At 39.3% G+C, this 17,186-nt stretch overlaps 1 long non-coding RNA gene across 1 annotated transcript; it reads left to right on the top strand.

Moving 5' to 3' along the window:
- Positions 1-245: 245 nt before the first annotated feature.
- LOC121140239 lies at positions 246-3,656 on the top strand. The gene is made up of 3 exons (XR_005877031.1): positions 246-341; positions 2,120-2,219; positions 2,685-3,656. It is a non-coding gene; the product is annotated as an uncharacterized LOC121140239 (long non-coding RNA).
- The last annotated feature ends 13,530 nt before the right edge of the window (positions 3,657-17,186 follow it).

Genomic DNA, 17,186 nt, shown 5'->3' with positions numbered 1-17,186 from the left:
TAACTCTTTTAGTTCTGCTTCTGACTAACTGTTTTTATCAACTGAAAAATGTCAATCCCAAACATGTTTTTTTAATGTTTACAGGCTCACCCCAAAAAAGGCTCAGTCCTGCACCGGAATCCCAAATACCCAATGTAGTCACTGACAAACTAAAGATAGGGCCACAACTGTTAAGCACCAAACACTGGAATATTTCTATATTATGATGCAATAAGACAGTGACCTTAAACATTCTGGCAAACAACTTGAAGCAGTTTTTCAATCTCAAGACTCTGGGAGTCAAAAGATCTTTTCACAGGAGTAGCCTAGGGTCACCTGCATGTCAAGAGTTTACATACTATGTAAGGATCAGAAAAATTCCCAATCTATTTGTAGACTATGTTTATAAGTTAAAAGTCTTATCTCAATACTAAAAACATCTTCAGTTCAGAAACTGTTATTTTTATTATAAACTGTTAAGATGATTAAGCCTTGAGATGTTCAGAACTATACTTATAAGTCATGCCAATGACTAATTAACCAAGTATAGGAAAAAATTTATCTACCCTCTTAAATGTTTTCAAGGTATAACCTAAAACAAATAACAAAAAAATATTAGTTTGATGAAAGTCCTCAAGCTGTCAAAGATTTGTTGAATATGGCACTCAAGAAATGTATAAGCTTCCAGGTTCTGGCTATTACAAATAATGCTGCTATGAACATAGTTGAACAGACGTCATTGTGGTATGAGTGTGCATCCTTTGGGTATATGCCCAAGAATGGAATTGCTGGGTCTTGAGATATATTGATTCCCAATTTTCTAAGAAGCCCCATACTGATTTCCAAAGTGGCTGTACAAGTTTGCACTCCCACCAGCAATGAAGGAGTATTCCCCTTAGTCTACATCCTCTTCAGCAAAAACTGCCTTTGATGTTTTTGAGTTTTGCTATTCTGACAGGTACAGGTACAACACTGATAGTATCTCAGTGTTGTTTTGATCTGCATTTCCATGGTGGCTAAGGATGTTGAGCAATTCCATAAATTTGAGATTCCTCTATTGAGAATTCTCTATTTAGATATATACCTCATTTTTAATTGGATTATTTGGTGTTTTTGGTGTCTAGTTTCTTCAGCTCTTTGTATATTTTTAAGATAAGCCCCATGTAAGATATGAGGTTGGTAAAGATCTTTTCCAATTCTGTAGGCTGCCATTTTGTCTTGTTGACTGTGTCTTTTGCCTTACAGAAGCTTCCCAGTTTCAGTAGGTACCATTTATTAATTGTCGATCTCATTGTCTGTGCTGCTGATGTTATGTTCAGGAAGTGGTCCCTTGTGCCAATGCATTCAAGGACACTTCCCACTTTCTCATCTAAGAGGTTCAGTGTGGCTAGATTTATGCTGAAGTCTTTGATCCATTTGGGCTTAGGTTTTGTGCATGGAGACAGATATAGATCTATTTGCATTCTTCTACATGTCAGCATCCAGTTATGCCAGCACCACTTGTTGAATATGCTTTCTATTTTCCATTGTATAAGACCAAACTAGGTCCCCTGAACATGGGTGTCAGTGTGGGGGGGGCTTGGGCAGTCTATGGGAACATGGGTGTCAGTGGGGGCGGAGCTTGGGCAGTCTATGGGGTTGCTGGCAGTGTAAACAGTATTTATCCCTAGTACATAAAATGGTTTTTTGGAGCCCATTCCCTATGGAGGGATACCTTGCTTAGCCTAGATACAGGGATACTGCCCCATTTGAAGTGACAGACTTTGAAGATTCCCCATGGAAGGCCTCACTCTCCCTAAGGAGTAGATGAGGGAGTGGGATGGAGAGATGGTAGGAGAAGGGAGTGGAAGGACAGAAGAGAGGAGGAACTGAAACTGGTATGTAAAATAAGACTGTTTTTAATTTAAATTTTACAAAGGACTCTCAGATCCTAACAGAGACTCCCAAGGTCTCAAAGAAGACAATGGATACAGCAATGAACAACTCCACCTGGACTATGATAATGCTAACCAGCTGCCCCCAATGACTTGCATTCTGCCAAGTCTCAAACCAAACTTTGAACAAACAGGACACTGGAAAGTTGATGCCCCACTTTGCCTAGACAAGATAAGACCAATCTCTCCATGTTCCTCCTCCACAGGAAAGCCTCTCATCCTATGGGCTTGGCAACCAAGACTGTTGTTCTAATACCTCTGCCCTCATTACCATGAAGACCACTGGAGTCTGGGATATCTGTTTAGGTAAAGACTATGAACTAGCCTCTGTTATTTTGGTTAATCCTTTCCAGATCTCTCACGCTGACAGCTAAGTTAGCTGTAGCTTTGTTAGCTAGATAACTAGGTCTCTTGTTAACAAAAGACAAACAGATTTGCCTTGCTCATGGCTTCACATTAAAAAATAAACAGGTTTCAGCCCTTAATAGTCAAAGAAACATAAAAGATTGACAGGACAATTGGTCTTGGACATTAATCTTATATAATCTGTGTAGCTTACAAACTTGACTAAAAGTACAATGAAATGCTAATAAATCTAGAACTTGTATCATCTTTGGTAAACTAAAAAAATCATATAAGTATCAAAAAGCTAAAAAGGACATAAGGGTTTTCCCACCTGTCAAATGTCAAAAGGACTCCAGATAAATAAAAGCTCCAAATATAAGGTTGTTTTTTTGAGCTCCAAAATTTTAACTATGTTTGTCTCAGCAGATTTAACAGACACCATCCAGGGAGCACCTTGTGGACTGCAAAACTGCTGATCTCTGGACTTGCTGAAAGCTGCTGTGAACCAATCCAGTTGGTGTGATTGCTCAGTGTCCTTTCACCTGGAAGAGCTAGTCAGATGTTTCTGATAAACGCCCCATTGCCCAGCCTTTGACTAGACATTCAGCCTACCTGGGCCCTGACAGCCAACATCCCAATTTCAGCTGGAAGCAGTTACAGAATAAAGTACATCATCCCTGTCCCCTTAACAGGATGAAAATGCTAAGTCAAAGATAAATTCCTTTTAGGAAAAACCTGTTACTTACATGTCAATCATTCCAGGGTAGTCCAGCAAAAATAAAACCTTGACTGTACATAATAAAACTCATTATGTTGACCCATCTAGGTGCTGCAACACTGGGTTGACACCTTGCAATCATGGTATGATCCTAAATGAAGGAAAAAAGGGGTAATGTGTGATGGTCTAGGTATTCCCTTAGAACCCCGGACACACAGAACCCATGATTGGGTCCTCTCTAGTTTCTTGTGGGGGTGAAGTGGCCTAAGATAGCATTAGTATAGCTATGACAGGTTGCAGACAAACAATATTGGGACTAGGTCTCACTCTTACAATAACAAGAATAAACATACTGTACCCTATGGGGGGACCAATCAGAATTGAGACAAACAAGTACTAGATGCTCCAAAACATTAAGGATAGCTTACCTAACTTGTATATAGGTTGCCAATCTCCTTGCAGCAATGTCAGTAGCAATCCCTGTTTGACAGGACTTCTGTTGCCCTACTCTTGCCCAATAAGACATTCAACCCCCATCTGATTCTGGAATTCCCCCATGCCCACATTCTTTACTCCTTAAAATCCCTGACATAGATGAGCTCAGTGTTTTCCCTGATCCAACTGCTGTATCACAGTAGACAGAAGGCCCAAGCTTGAGTTTGCAATAAAAGCTCTTTGCTTTTGCACATGAACCTGAACTCTTGGTAGTCTCTTGGGGGCTCATAACGAGGGCATAACACTTTCCAGGTATGTTGTTCATGTCCTCAGCTTGTTCCAGAGGTAAACATAACTGTGTATAAGCTAGTCTAACTACAGAAGGCCATTATGGAGAAAAGAAAGTCTAACGAATACAACACAGACAGAAAAGAGAGCAGTGATTAGACTCTCTCAGCTGTTCCCAAATGAATTAGTCAGGGTTCTCTAGAGTAGCAGAATTTATATAATAAATATCTTTAAATACACATATATATGTATTTATATATATGTATGTAAAGATATATATACATATATACATGCATATATATATATAATTTAAGCTGGTCTTCAATAGACACTGAAATCCCAAAGCTCTAATTCCAGCGAAGGAATGAACTTTTTAGCAGAACAAGGGCAAGCAGGCAAAGAGCAAAAGCTTTCTTCTTCCATATTCTTTTATTGGCTTCCAGCAGAAGGTGTGGCCCAGATTAAAGGTTCAGCTTCCTGCCTCAAGATCAGGATCAAAGGTAGGAGTCTTCTTACCTAAAATGTCAGACGAAAAGTGGATTAACACACTTCAAACCAGGCAAAAGCACACTCTCACTGGTGTACCCTCCATTTCTGGATTGTAGTTCATTCCAGAGATAATCAAGTTGACAACCAAGAATAGCCATCATAAGCCCACCCCTTGTCAGCTTAATGCATCATCATGTCTCCTTATGTCATGGTTAATTTCCAACTGAAAACAATAACCAGGTTATAATAATACCTAAATATAACTATCCCATTTGTGATTGAAAACACATTATATATTTAACCAGATCATAATTATGCCTAACATGATATAACTGTCCCTTGTACAACTGCAAACATATGTGGTATTTAGAATAGGCAGAACTGTCTCTTGGGAGACACTCCTTTAGTATCTCAAACTTAAATATTATAACCATTGATAATCTCTTAATTTATGTTACATCACATGATAAAGAAATTGAAAGAAAACACAAATATCTGTACAAAAATATTCTTAATAAAGTATAGCAAATACACTCTGTAACTGGTCACATGGCCTTAGTTGGCATTTATGACTATCTTCCTCCACCGACTCTGTATTTCCCCCAACCTCAAAAGTACTCCAGCAGGTCTTAATTCTTTTCCTGGAGGAGTGACCCATACCTTCATTTCTAATGGGTCTGGGTCCTTTGTCATCCTGCTTGGATTAGGCTGTTGTAGTTTCCCATTAACTTTAATCACAGGAGCCATAGCATCAGGATCCTAAAGGATCCCCTGCACTCTACACATATAGTCTTTCTTATTTCCATTGTGGAGAAGCAACCTAATGTCCCCATAGTAATCTCTGAGGCTAGGAGATGAATTTTAGCTGTAATTCAGCCAACCTTGTAATGAGGGCTTTGGCTTGATTTTCTGCAGCTTGAGCTCTGGCTGTTGGAGAGAAGATTCTCTTTCAGGACTTAGACATCCTTAGATTGTTTATGTGCATCTGGAGCCAGTCAATTTTATCATTAACTTCATTGGTTTTACCATGAACCTCATTCCTAACCTTTATCAATTTATCCAGGGATGCTAAGAGCAACCAACAAGCAGCATCATTTTTCTTATTTTTCCATAAACTGTGAAAAGTTTTATATACCGAGTCACCAAATGTTGCTCCCCACAAGCACTGAATCAGAGTAATTGAACACATTTGTCTCCGTAAGCTTGTAAAACAGCTTATATCATGGGCTTTACTACAATCCAAACTTCTAGGAGAGACTTCAGTAACTGGAGAAGCTTTGGTACTTGTTGGTATTGGCAAACTGAAAGGCCTGTTCCAGATACTTGTAAGAATCATCCTTATACTTCCGTTACTCTTGAGCCACTTCTGGTACCAGAATCTGTATTAGCCAGGGTTCTCTAGAGTAGCAGAATTTACAGAATGAATATATACATGGTGTGTGTGTGTGTGTGTGTGTGTGTGTGTGTGTGTGTGTAGGGAGATTTATTAGAATCACTTAGAGGCTATGATCCAACTAATCCAGCAATGGTGGGCTGTGAACAGAAAATCAAAGAATACAGAAGTTTCTCAGTCCACAATGCTAGGTTTCAGGTTCTCATGATTAGTGTCTCCTGAAGTCATTAAAGACCCACCTTCCTTCAATCCCTGGATTCTACTTTCCTAGACATAAAGTCTTCCTGAGCCAGAGTCCCTTCAAAACTTCAGATGGCACTGATTGCCAATGATGGTGTGCATTTGCTTATTAACATTGCTTATGCGGAGGCAGGGAAATGATACAAGAACCTCCCATACTTGGAACTCATGGTTGCAACAAGACCAGATGCACCAACAGGAGCCTCACAGCTTGATTAACTTAAACTCTAATCTATGAAGACCCCTGTTTAAATTCAGAGCAGAAGGGAGAACTTACCAGGTCCAGAAAGCTGTTACCCTGTTAGAGTCAGGCAACAGATTTAACTTGGCTATTAGGATCTCAGTAAGAGTTAAAATTGGAGTGCCAGTGACCATAAATGCAACTGCCTTAAGTAGCCTCAAATGCTCCCACCTTACCCCTCACTCATTACTCAAAATTTCCGCTATCAAACTTCCAAGCGGATATAGTAGCCGGGGTGAGGGAGGAATTGGCATAATTCACTGCATCCATTTGCATGCAGTTTCTATTCACTGTTGGCAGATCTCCTTATATGATTTTTTTGGGTGGCACATTTAGCAGACCCTGCTGAATCTGGTTATGGGTGTTTATGTAAATCAGTATTGCACATTATAATACTGATACCATGAATCCACAAGCACAAAGAGTAAATTAGACTTTCTGTGGTGTAAAATTTAGGCATGGGTAACGCTTAAAATCCCCTGTATGAGTCTAACATGTTGCCAGGACTGGGATCATGAGTACACTAAACATCTGAATCTCAATTAGTTAGCCAGTTATAGCCCGATCTTTGAATTTGACTGCTTTAAAATTTACCCAGGTGACTTACAGCATACTCTTTTTAAATAAAATATTATTGGTGGTTAGATAGCTGCCACTTGAGGTGGGAATGCTCTATCAGTTTACTTTTGGAGAATGTTGCTCAATAAATGAATACTTGCTAAACAAAAATATTACATAGGCGTGAGGGGTTTGTATTGCTTCCTATCTATTTCTGGGGGGAAGGTATAACATACAGTGGCAACATTTCACTTTTACATTGTAATGGGATCTCCATAGGCTTATATTGAAATTGGTTTTCTGCTGTAATCTCACATTTTAACAGCCTCTACAGACCTGCTCATGAACCGACTCAAAATTGTTATGAAGAATATTTGGCATCGTAATTTCATTTTTTGCATTATATAAATGCTTCTCCCTCCCCCTTTCATCCCTCCATGAGAGATACTGAAGCATCATTATAACTGCAGTGGAAAGTAAATACTTGACATGTTCAATAGTTATTTTACAAAAGCTAGAAACTGTTTTTCCTCTTGAGTGCAGAGTCTTCAGTCATCCTCGGGTTTTTAATAGGATTTTGACACCCATTTTAAATGATGGCAGAAAGTGATTTTACCACTTGTTTTCTTTGAAATTAATACTTCAGGCACCAGAGCTATTCAGAGCCCCTAAAGCATCCAGTTGGCGACCTCTCCTGTCACATTCTGGCTGCCTTCCTGATTAGCCAGGCCCACTCATTTTCTCACATCCTCCCACAAACCACCCTCAACCTTAAGATTCAGAAGGGAAGCAGCTGTCTGCTACTTTTCCTCATGATCTCCTCTACCAAGCCTCCCAAAAACATTTCTTGGTTCCTGGGATTCTACAGAGGTTCAAAGTAAAACTTGCCGCTGAGTAGTGGTGCAACTTACAAGCCTCACCTCTGTAACTCTTCACCTCTTGGTAAGTAGAATGTTTACCTCCCAGTGTTCTTAGTAGGCTGAACTGACATCATCTATGGACTGTCTATTGTCACTGTCACCCCATTAAAGTGGTTATTTGTCCGTGGCATGTACTGCATTTCTTTGTTTTTCTTGCATCAATTTTCTTCTTTCTATCCATGCAACATCTATCCTGCTCTAAGCCCTTATCTTCTCATGCCTACACTATTGCAATGTTTTCTAAAAACAGTTCTCCATTTCTGCCTCTAGCTGCTAACCATTCCACTCCAGCAAGGGTAAAAATTGTCTATTTAATTATATCATTCCAATTTCCACAACATGATTCCTCTCAGTTCTCTGTGCTGTCTCCAAAATTATTTCCTGGACAATTCAACACAATACTTCCAAAGTTCTCCTGGGAGGCTCTCAAAAGGTATGGAAAATTCAAGTGAGAGAAGACAGAGATAGACTAGTCTGAAATCATTGATCCATCTGCCCAAATATACATTTCTTTATTACTATAGTTCTCACCACCCTCAGAACTGGAGGTCTGCCAATCACACCTTGAGAGTTCCAGTTCAGGAGAATGACAAAACTAAATCACAGAGATCAAGTATTCTACCCCTCATGGTTCCAACAGTTTAATGAACAAAAGTCTACTAGCTGAAGAAAGAAGGCTTGCCCAGGTTCAATTTAAGTCCTTCCCTGGTCAAGCTTCTGCAAGTCTGCCAGTCCAGGGTCTCTCAGACACCTCATAAGAGACAACAACAAAGTGAAACCATTAAGCAGTGGCATCTCCCATCTGACCTCTCAATAGCACAGAAAAGGTGTGAGCTTCTGCCAACCTTCTTCAAACCCCCTCTTTTATCCCTTTCTTAGCATAAGGCCAACATGTTACTTGGGTTTGAAGGGAGTCACTTAATTGTTGCTCCAGGATATGCCCAACTATGGTTTTATACTAGTGAAACAAATGTGATATCACAGAGTTCTGGGAGTAAGACTTTGGTATAATTGCAGTGGCTGTTCCTAAAACTGACAAGAAAGCTTGTCTTAGAGTTTCTGTTGCTTTAAGAGATGCCATGATAATGAAGACTCTTATAAAGGAAAACATTTTATTAGGGTGGTTCACTTACAGTTAAGAGGTTTATTTCATTATCATCATGGTGAGAAGCAAGATAGCATGGAGGCAGACATGGTTCTAGAGAAGGAGATAAGAGTCCTTACATCGAATCTGGGATCTCTTGGCCTGGGAACTGCAGTCAGGTCAATTCATCCAGGCTCACCAAACAACCAGGAGTCTGCTGACTATGCTGAACTAATACAGCTCCCATCCACTGGGAGAGGGAGTGCCTCAGACCCACCTAGAGACCCATCAGAGTATTGGACCTGCTTGCACCCACCAGAAAAGAACCTTGAACCCATACCCACCAGGAAAGGAAGAGACCCCACTAGAAGAAGGGATGGGAGGACGACAATATAAGAACACATTCAACAACTGAAAAACCAATATGAGGCCACCAGAGTCTAGGGACACTACACCAGCAAAATCTGAACATCCCAACACAGATGAAACAGAAGAGAATGACCTTAAAAACAACTTCATGAAGATGATAGAGATCCTAAGAGAGGAAGTGAGAAAATTCTTTAAAGAAATGGAAGAAAAGATAAACCAAAAAAATTGCAAGAAACAATACAAACAGCGCAAGGCTTAAAAGTTGAAACAGAGACAATTAAGAAAACAGTATGAAGGAATGCAGAAATTAGAAATGGTGGGTAAACAACCAGGAATTACAGATGCAAGCATAAACAACAAAACACAAGAGATAGAAGAGAGAATCTCAAGCATTGAAGACACACTAGGATAAACAGATTCATTGAACAAAGAAAATCTTAAGTTCAACAAATCCCTAACAAAATATCCAGGAACTATGAGACATCGTGAAAGGGACAAACCTAAGAATAATAGGTGCAGAAGAAGGTAAAGACACCCACCAAAAAAGTAGAGAAAACATATTCAGCAAAATCATAGAATGAAACTTTCCCAACCAAAAGACATGCCAGTGAAAGTACAAGAAACCTACAAAACACCAAATAGAGTGGACCACAAAAAACCCTTGCATACATTAATCAAAACCCCAAACATACAGAATAAAGAAAGAATACGAAGAGCAGCAAAGAAAAAAAGCCAAGTAACATATGAAGGCAAACCTATCAGAATCACACCTGTATTCTCAATGGAAAGCCAGAAAATCCTGGATAGATATTCTACAAACAATAAGAGATCATGGGTGCCAGCTCAGACTACTATACCCAGCAAAGCTTTCAATCACTATAGATGGGGGAAAAAAGATATTCTACAACAAAACCAGATTTAAACAGCACATATCCACTAATCCAGCCCTACAGAAAGTACTGGAAGGAAAGCTCCAACATAAGGAAATTAACAAAACTCACAAAAACATAGGCAATAGATAATCCCACTTTACCAAAAGCCAAAAGAAAAAGCTGGATAAATCCACAAACAATATCAACAACAACAACAAATTCAAAACAAACAAGAATTATCACTCAATGGTCCTTTATTTCCCTCAATATTGATGGTCTTAATTTGCCTATAAAAAGACACAAGCTAACAAATGGATATGAAGACAGAATCCATCCTTCTGCTGCATAAATGAAACATACCTCAGTTTCAAAGACAGACATTACCTCAGAGTAAAGGTTTGTGATAAAATTTTCCAATTAAATGGACCCAAGAAACAAGCTGGTGTAACTATCCTAGTATCTAACAAATCAGACTTCAAAGTAAAATCAATCAAAAGAGATGAAGAAGGTCATTTCATATTCATCAAGGAAAAATCCATCAGGAAGGAGGATCAATTCTGAATATCTACACCCCAAATACAAAAGCACCACGTTCGTAAAAGAAACATTACTAAAACACAAAACACACATAAAATCTAACACACTTATAGTGGGAGACTTCAACACCCCTCTACCACCACTAGACAGGACCACCAGACAGAAATTTAACAAAGGAACTAACCAAAGACATGACCCAATTGGGATTAACAGACATCTATAGAACATTCCATCCAAACACAAAAAAATATATACCTTCTTCTCAGCACCACAAGGTACCTTCTCTAAAATCAGCCATATACTAGGTAACATAGCAGACCTCAACAGATACATGAAAATTGGAATAAACCCCTGTATCCTATAAGATCACCATGTTTTAAAATTAGAATTCAACAACACAAATTGCAGAAACACTATAAACCCATGGAAATTGGACAACCCACAATTGCACTATCCTTGGGTCAAAGAAAAAAATAAAGAAAGAAATTAAACACTTCCTAAAATTCAATGAAAATGAAGACACAACATACCCAAACTTAGAAAACACTTTGAAAGCATTACTAAGAGGAAAGTTTATAGACTAGGTGCTAACAAGAAGAAACTGGAGAATAGTCATACTAGAGAATTAACAGAACAACTGAAAGCTCCAGAAAAAAAAAGCAAACTCACCCCGGAGGAGTAGAAACAATACAAAGAACCAATATAACAAACAGTTGGTTCTTCAAGAAAATCAAAAAGATAGAAAAACCATTATCCAAACTAAACAAAAGTCAAAGAGAGAACATGCAATTAACAAAACCAGGAATGTAAAAGAGGACCTAACAACGGACAATGAGAAAATCCAGAGAATCTTCAGATCATACTTCAAAGTCCTATACTCCACAAAATTCAAAAATTTAAAGGAAATGGACAATTTTATGAATAGATATCACTTACCAAAATTAAATCAAGAACAGATAAACTATTTTAAAAGACCTATCACCCCTAATGAAACAGAAGCAGTCATCAAAAGTCTCCCAAGCAAAACAAACAAACAAAAAAAAAAAACCCAGGCCCAGAAGGCTTCAGTGCAGCACTCTACCAGAAATTCAAAGAAGAGCTAATACCAAAACTCCTCAAAGTGTTCCTCACAATAAGCAGAAGGTTAATTGCCAAACTCTTTTTATGAGGCTACAATTACCTTGGTATCCAAGCCACACAAAGACCAACTAAGAAAGAGAATTTCAGACGAATATCCGTCATGAATATTGATGCAAAAATACTCAACAAAACACTGGCAAGTCAAATCCAAGAACACATCAGAGAAATCATTCACCATAATCAAGTACGCTTCATCCCAGGGATGCAGGGATGGTTCAACATACAAAAATCCATCAGTGTGATCCACCATATAAACAAACTGCAAAAGAAAAACTACATGATCATCTCACTAGATGCTGAAAATGCCTGTGACAATCTCCAATACCCCTTCATGATAAAGGTCCTAGAGAGATCAGGGATAACAGAAACATACCTGAAGATAATAAAAGCAATATACGGTAAACCAACAGCCAACATCAAACTCAAAGGAAAGAAACTCAATACACTTCCTCTAAAATCAATAAGAAGAAAAGGTTTTCCACTCTCTCCATACCTCTTCAATATTGTACTTGAAGTTCTAGCTGGAGCAATAAGACAACAAAAGGAGATCAAGGGGATACCAATTGGAAAGGAAGAGGTCAAACTTTCACTATTTTCATATGACATCACAGTTTGCTTAAGTGACCCAAAAAATTATACAGAGGAACTGCTACAGCTGATAAAGACCTTCAGCAAAGTGGTAGGATACAAGATGAACTCAAAAAAGAATCAGTAGCCCTACTATATAGAGATGACAAATGGGCTGAGAAAGAAATCAGAGAAACATCACCCTTCACAATTGCCACAAACAACATAAAATATCTTGGAATAAATCTAATCTAACAAGTGATTGACCTGTATACAAAGAACTTTGAGTCTTTAAAGAAAGAAATTAAAGAAGATACTGGAAAATGGAAAGATCTCCCATGCTCTTGGATAGGTAGGATCAACACACTAAAAATGGCAATCTACAGATTCAATGCAATCCCCATCAAAATATATGCACAATTCTTCACAGACCATGAAAGAACAGTAATCAACTTGATATGGAAAACCAAAACACCCAGGATAGCCAAAACAGCCTTGTACGATAAAGGAAATTCCAGAGGCATCACCGTCCCTAACTTCAAGCTCTATTATAGAGCTATAGTCCTGAAAATAGCTTGGTATTGGCATAAAAATAGACAGGGAGTTCCATGGAATCTAATTGAAAACCCTGATTTTTGACAAAGAAGCTAAAATTATGCAATGAAAACAAGAAGCATCTTCAACAAATGGTGCTGGCATAACTGGATGCTGTCATGTTGAAGACTGCAGATAGATCCGTGTCTATCACCAAGCACAAAACTTAAGTTCAAATGGCTCAAAGACCTCAGCATAAATCCAGCCACACTGAACCTCTTGGAAGAGAAAGTGGGAGGTACATTTGAAAGAATTGGTACAGGAGTATGCTTCCTGAACATAATACAAGTAGCAGAGACACTGAGATCGACAATTAATAAATGGGACCTCCTGAAATTAATAAGCTCTTGTAAGGCAAAGGACATAGTCAGCAAGACGAAAACAAAGCCCACATAATGGGAAAAGACATTCACCAACCCCACATCTGACAGAGGACTGATGTCCAAAATTAACAAAAACCTCAAGAAGCAAGTCTCCAAAACACCAAAGGATCCAATTAAAAACTGGGGTACAAATCTAAATAGAGAATTCTCAATAGAGAAGTCTAAAATGGCTGAGAGACACTTAAGAAAGTGCTCATTATCCTTAGCCATCAGGGAAATGCAAATCAAAACAACTCTGAGATACCATCTTACTCCTATCAGAATGGCTAAAATCAAAAACACCAATGACAGTTTATGCTGGAGAGGATGTGGAGAAAGGGGACCACTCTTCCACTACTGGTGGGAATGCCAACTTTTACAGTCACTTTGGAAATCAATATGCAGATTCCTCAGGTAAATCAGTCTACCCCCAGATCCAGCAATTTCACTCTTAGGCATGTACCCAAAAGATGCACATTCATACAATAAGGACATCTGTTCCACTATATTCATAGCAGCATTATTTGTAATGGCCAGAACCTGGAAGCAACATAGATGCCCCTCAACTGAAGAGTAGATAGAGAAAATGGGGTACCTTTACACAATGGAGTACTCCTTAGTTGAAAAAAAGCAATGGAATCTTGAAATTTTCAGGCAAATGGATGACACTAGAAGAAACCATCATGAGCCAGGTAACTCAGTCACCAAAAGACAAAAATTATATGTATTCACTCTTATATGGATTTTAGACATGGAGCAGGGGAGTCCCATCCTACCATCCCACTGCTAGATTGTCTGGGAAACAGGGAGGACCCTAAGAGAGATATGTATAGTACTCAGGAGAAGGAGAACTGGACAGGAACTCCTGAGAGGATTTGGAGCATGGGGAAGGGGAGAGGAAGCAGGGAGAAAGAGAGAGGGAAAAGAGGAGGGGAGAAGAGGACATGTGGGAGCAGGAAGATTGAGTAGGGGAAAAATAGAGGAGAGCAAGAAAAGAAATACCTTAATAGAAGGAACCATTATAGTTTTGAGGAGAGATCTGGCACTAGTGAGATTTCCAGAGACCTACAAGGATGACACCAACTGGCACTTGAAGCAATAGTGGAGAGACTACCTTAAATGCACTTCCTCAATGATATTGATGACTACCTCATATGCTATCCTGGAAGCTTCATCCATTGGTTGATGTAAATATAGGCAGACACCCACAGATAAACAGTGAACTGAACTCCTGGAGTGATGAGCAAAAGAGTCAAGACCAGGCCAGTGAAACCCACAGAAACTGCTGACCTGAACAAGGGGGAGCTCATGAACCCTAGACTGATGGCTGAGTGGCCAGCGTGGAACTTATCCAGACCCCCAAAATTGGGGTGTCAGTGAGGAGGCCTTGGCAATCTATGGGGCCTTAGGTATTAGATCAGTACTTATCCCTGGCATATGAACGGACTTTGGGAGCCTGTTCCACATGGAGGGATGCTATCTCACCCTGGACACATGGGAGAGGGCCTAGGCCCTGCCCAGGATGATATGACAGACTTTGGAGATTCCCCCATGGAGTGCCTCACCCTCCCTGGGGAACAGAGTGAGGATTGGGTCAGGGATTGGGAGCTGGTGGGTGGTGGAGGAGGAGGGGAGGGAGAGGAACCTGGGATTGACATGTAAAGCAAGTTTGTTCTAATTTAAATTAAAAAAGAATTTGAAAAAACAAGAGTCCTTACATCTTGACTCACAGGGAGCAGGAAGTTGTCTGAGATGGTGGGCATGGCTTGAGCATATATGAGCCTCCAAAGCCCACCTCCACAGTGGCACACCTTCTCCAACAAGGCTACTCCTACTTCAACAAAACCACACCTCCCTATAGTGCCACTGCCAACAAGATTATGGGGGACATACATTCAAACTACTACCCTGTCCAGTACTCTGTCTCCATTAAAGTACACAGCTTTGAAGGAAGGATGGGGATGGAGAGGTTTATGTTCCCAAAAAAGACCGTTAACACAGATAACAAGCAGTCTGTACATTTTACACTGTAGGCTCACTAAATGCTAAATGCACATGTCCTCATCCCTCAATGCCCAGTCTATGTACTGCTGCAGTATGAACAGGGTTGTGTTATTTGTCATCTAGAGGATAACACTTTTAAAAGTAGAAGTTGGTAATGATTACAATGATGCAAGAACAGTAGGAACCAAATAGAAAGGTCCTAGGCAAAAAGAAATTACCTTACTGTGTTATGCTATGACTCTTAGGAAATGCTTTGGAGAACCCATTTCCAGTCCTGTGCATCCAGAGCACCACAACCGAAAAAAAAAGAAGTTACTGGCGTGTTCATCTAAGGTTACAAGGGCCTTTTCTGATAGCTCTGTATCTGAGATAAAAGTCTCCTACCATTACAGTCTAAGATAAAAGTCCCCTATCATTATGATCTGGGATAAAAGTCTCCTGCCGTCACGACAGTCTCCCTGTCAAGTTCAGGAGAAAGGCAGCTAGGTGCTCTAGTTTGTTTATATCTTTGCCTATCTTGATTCTTCAAAAGCAGAGTGTAGTTTTCTTTGAAATTAAATCATGAAATCAATTTATAAATCTAAACATGAAAATTTGATTTGCAATAAATATATCAAAAGAAAACTCTGACTTAGCAACACTGAGATGAGAGGAAAATTCTAGCAACTAAAACACTTGAAAATCATCAAGGAAAACATTAAGAGTACAAGGCATAAAGTACACTAAAACATATAATGACTTGAATGATAAAATCTGACATTATTATGAAGAAGATAGTTTACTATGAAGATTACAGTTCTTGCTTATTTAGTTTACAGTGGGTTTTTGCTGTTGTTGTTATAGTGTTTTGTTTTATTTTCTCTGTTCATGTCTTGGAGGCAACTAATATTAGCTTATTGAAATCTTATTGAAATAGCCATTAATCCTTTATACATCCCTCTCACCTTCCAACAAGTTTTTTCCATCACAGGAACAATGGAACTGCATAGAGTGGGCATACCCTTAGACCCCATCGTGGTGTCAGATCAGTTATACCTTCATCACTGATCAAAGCACAGATGTAGTTTGTTCTCAAAGTACATGAGTTAGGAACACTTAACTCTGTCCGCAGTGCAGTGACACTGAGGTCAGAACAAAGTTAAGAAGTTGATCTAGGCAAAAGGTAATTAGGTCATTGGGGTGTCACCTTGAAAAGATCAGTACAGGTCCTATGGAGTGAGTTAAGTTCTCACAAGTAGACAGTTAGACAGCAAGGTCACTCCACAAGATCAGCCCCTTCTGTTCACAGCCGGCTTCCCTTCTGCTTCTCCATTATGTTGTGACAAAGCCAGAAGACCCTCACCAAGACACTAGCCTAATGTTACTGAATTTCCTGCATTCTAAACCAAATAAACCTCGTCATTCTATGTGCCTTATAGCAACAAAAAAAAAACATATGAATCCCTATGGAATGAATGAGCTACCTTTGAGGGAACTCCAAAGTCACATTGGAAAAGGTATAATGAATACAGGAAATAAAACCATGAAGGGAATTAACCAGTTCAAAAATTGATACACAGGCAGAAAGGTCAGAAAACTATGATCTATACAAAAGGGAAATAGGGGCGGGAAGAAGGCTCAGTACATAAAGTGCTGCTGCACAGGAGTGAGGACATGCGTGTGATCTCTTGCAGCCAATCAAAGCTGCACGTTCTAGCACACATCTGTAATCTCAGAGCTGGGGTGGCAGAGACAAGCAGAGCCCTGGATCTCACAAACCATACAGCCTAGCCAACAGGTGTGCTTCTGCTTCAGTAACAGAAACTGGCTCAAAACGTAAACGATAAGACGAAGAATGATCGAGGAATAGCAACACTGATCTCAGGACCACACACACACACAACTGTGCACTCTAACCCACATGCTTATATGTACACTCCACACAAACAAATACACACACTTACACCACATTCACACACACATACAAGAACACAAATAAAACACTTAAAAATATAAAATTTTGATTTGCCTAAACAGTAGGCATAGTACATACTTATAAAGCATTTTATTAAATCTGAAACCCAAACTGTATGAAAAGAGAATAAGCTATTTCTTAGTTTGTTTCTAATTTGATAATG

Source organism: Mesocricetus auratus, unplaced genomic scaffold (assembly GCF_017639785.1).
Source record: "Mesocricetus auratus isolate SY011 unplaced genomic scaffold, BCM_Maur_2.0 Super-Scaffold_100004, whole genome shotgun sequence".
NCBI lineage: Eukaryota > Metazoa > Chordata > Mammalia > Rodentia > Cricetidae > Mesocricetus > Mesocricetus auratus.
Note: the sequence above shows the minus strand (reverse complement) of the source record. Positions and strands in the feature narration are given on the sequence as shown.